The sequence below is a fragment of the Acanthisitta chloris genome, unplaced genomic scaffold, assembly GCF_000695815.1.
Source record: "Acanthisitta chloris isolate BGI_N310 unplaced genomic scaffold, ASM69581v1 scaffold4911, whole genome shotgun sequence".
In the NCBI taxonomy this organism is placed as follows: Eukaryota; Metazoa; Chordata; class Aves; order Passeriformes; family Acanthisittidae; genus Acanthisitta; species Acanthisitta chloris.
The window spans coordinates 163,899-166,362 of NW_008656371.1; positions in this window are offsets into that span (position 1 = coordinate 163,899).

Sequence of the window (2,464 nt, forward strand, 5' to 3'; positions counted from 1 at the left end):
CCACAGAAACCAAAAACATGCCATTTACTTTCAGAGCGGAGCTGACAGCAGCAGCTCAGTCCCTCTTCCTAGAAGGGAAATTGGTCAGTCCTGGGGAGCTTATGGGCAGAGGGGACAGGCCAGACCCCCACCCACCTTGACATGGGAACTTTCAGCAAGGGAGGCCTTTAGAGATGACCGTGTGACAAACTCCCTGACAAAGCAAACCTCAGCTTAAAAAACAACCAACCTATTCCACTCGGAGACAAAAATCAAACCTTTAGCCATTTTATCCAGAGCCGGACTTCCATCAGCACATACATCTCATCACCAAGCCTCTGTCCATCTGGTTTGCTGTTGCAAACAACTTCTTCACAGAAGCATGGATGATTACTCTTCCAAAGGAATAAAATGGAAGTATAGGCACAGAATTCAATCACTTGCAATAATATTAATCACAGTATTTACACAATGACTACAGGCAATACAAAAGCACCATCCCCTTCAAAGCATGCTTCCTAAGGTGACTGCCTCCACAGCTTGACAAACTGTAATAGTTTATGGCCCTTCTGTGAGGAAATAGGTCAACATCTTTGTAGTAAGGGTGATTTTCATACTTATTACTGGCCTTTGCTAGCCCTAAAAATAAATACTATCCTTCAACAGGTCAAGCACAAAGCAATTTCATTTTCCAAAAGCAGTAACAGTACACACTGAGTTACTTGTTTGTTTCTCCAGCACAAAAAGCCTATGCGCCTGACAACTTTATGTGGTTAATACAAAGCAACAACCCCTGGCCCTAAGGCCTTCATCTCAAACATGCAATTAAGAGCCTGCCTTTTAAAAGTTACAAGGTTTTTGTGGTTGAAGTAGTTCATTAGTCACAAGAGCTCCTTTTCTTGAACTCTGGTAATTAACACTCTGATGCCTGTTCCCACAGTGGAAACAAGAAGAAACATTGCAAAACTGCCTGCCTCGGCTCCCAAGAATAAATAGGGTGATCCCTTTAACCTGGTTTGGCTGCCTTCTCACACCACCATGTGGAACTGTTTTGGCTGATTGCAGCAAGTTCCATTACTCACATCTGCTCTCCTTTGTGTATGCACCCTTGCAAATACTGTCATTACTGTTACACCCATGAGCTGGTCAGGGAGCAGTCTGCTCTAAGGCAACAGCTGATGCAGTTGCCAGATAGCCACCTTCTAGATGACAACCTCCCACGCTGTTATGAAACATGAATGTCCTAGCACCTTGCAGCCTGACAGTCACCAGGGAGGCATATGTACAGGCACATGAGAATCACCAGCCATCAGCACCTGCTAATCACATTAATATGTCACAGCAAGCTGAATGACATTAACAGAAAAATGATGATGGTGCACACCTCTTCCCAGTACAGACAGATTCCCGGGAGTCACTACGGGATCCTCATAGGAGACACTGTCATTACTTGGATGCTTACATTACCTGGCATTAAAAAGTCCCACAATGTATACATGAGGAACTCTTATCTTCTTAAAAGTCATTGTTTGCATTATTTTGTATTGGACAGAGTCCCTTCCATGAACCAGGATGCAGAAGGAGCCTCAAGACCAAGTAACAAAAATCCCAACCCAGGTCCAAAAGAAGCTCATAACAGGGAAAGGAACGTAAGACTCCACCCCATCTAACAGGCAACCATATCAGCACACTAGCCATCACCCTTCACCTGCAAAGGGCTACAGAGGCTGATGCCATCAAAGATGACAGCTTTGAGGAGAGCTTCACAGCAATGTGAAAAGAATTAAGTGTTCAAGTAAAGCAGCCTTTGGGTTCCCAACAACATGTGAGGGAGTATGTGCAGGGCAAGGCTAGGAGAAGGCCTGGCCATAAAGATCTCTGAGAGCAAATCTAGTTAGCATACATTTGAGGCAATAAATGTGGCAGCAGAAAGCAGGGCAGAAAACGTTGATAAGGTTAACACACCTAGCGACAAAAAAAACAAACACACACAACAAAACACACTGATAATGTCCTCCCAGTGACAGGAACGACCTGCCTTGAGGCACCCAAGACAATAGGCATGTGTCAAAACCCAAGGCTTATCAACTGAGCAAACACCAAATCTTTCAGCTTCTCTGTATTTTTTATAATCACTTTAAACATCTAAAGTAATTGCTTCAAACAATTAGCTGCCTGACACATTTTCATTATTCCACATTGTCTTTCAGCCCTCATTATGTGTGCAGCAATGATGCAACTTCCTAAAATAGCAGAGTTCAAGTGCAACACCCCAACCATAAGAAAACCAAAGGCATCTTAAGATCACCAGTGGCAAAGCTAACCGACAGCTCCGTGTGAATGACACACGAGTTCAAAATACCATCAGCCTGACCAGGAGCCCTACCTCCTTCCTAGACAATGTAGAATGGAAGGGGAGGACAGAGACCTATACATACCTCAGCCACTCCATCTAACATCCTCGGTTTTTGTAATGATAAAGAGG